A 1187-nucleotide genomic window follows, 5' to 3' on the forward strand; every position below is an offset into this window, starting at 1 on the left:
CGGCCTCCTTGGGTCCTCCATACATGAACACAAACACACAGAGAGGTACACTAATTTTAAAAGGGGGCGGGGCTGGAGAGATGTCTAAGTGGCTGAAACACTTGATGCTTTTGCAGAGGACCCAGATTTAGTTCCAAGTACCCAGAGGGTGACTCACGGCCATCTATAACTCCGGTTTCAGGTGATCTGACACCTTCTTCTGACCTCTAAGGACACAAGGTAAGGCACATATATACCTGCAGGCAAAACATGATACATATAAAATAAATAACCTTTACAAATTAAAAATAGAGGTGCTGAAGCCAAGTGTGGTGGTGCATGCCTTTAATCCCAGCACTTGGGAGGCAGAGGCAGGCGGATTGCTGTGAGTTCGAGGCCAGCCTGGTCTACCAGACTGAGAAGCCAGGTCACATGGAGTGGCCTCAGGTGGATGCACCAGGTCACAGCCTAGATTCCCAGGTCCCAGCTGGTCCCACCTACGGCACTGGGCAGTGTCATGTGAATAAGTCACCTTAGATATCCCAGCTCTCACTTGGCCATCCAACCAAGTCCCGAAAACCCACAGAATCTTATAGAGAATGCAGTGGATTTGTCTCCAGCTACCAGGGTATAAGATGGTTTGTTAGAGCTGGGCGTGGTGGCGCACGCCTTTAATCTGAGCACTCAGGAGGCAGAGGCAGGCGGATCATTGTAAGTTCGAGGCCAGCCTGGTCTACAAAGTTAGTCCAGGACAGCCAAGGCTACACAGAGAAACCTTGTCTCGAAAAAAAAAAACAAAAACAAAAAAACAAAACAAAAAGATGGTTTGTTAGACAGCGGTGGAAATACAAAGCCAGAGAGGCATGGTGGCTCACACCTGTGACCCCAGCATTGTGGAAGCTAAGGCAGAAGATTTAGTTTAAAGGCCAGCTATGGTACAGAGTGAAATCCTATCTCAAGAAAAGAAAGAAGAAAAAAAATTACAAGACAGTCAGGTCTGCGTTGAGTTTGGGCCCCTTTACCTTTTGACCACATCTCTTTCAAGTCTTTCACTCAGATTGACCCCAGCTATCCTGGCTCTGCTCGGTTGCTTGCACAAGCCAAGCTCCTACCCTGGCAAACTCCTACCTGGGGTCTTCAGGCCTTTGCACACATTTGTTGCTCTTCCTGTATCTCCTCTTCCTCAGGTATCTGCACGGAGAGTGCCC

This window comes from Acomys minous (genome assembly GCF_964271855.1).
Source record: "Acomys minous genome assembly, chromosome: 3".
Lineage (NCBI taxonomy): Eukaryota > Metazoa > Chordata > Mammalia > Rodentia > Muridae > Acomys > Acomys minous.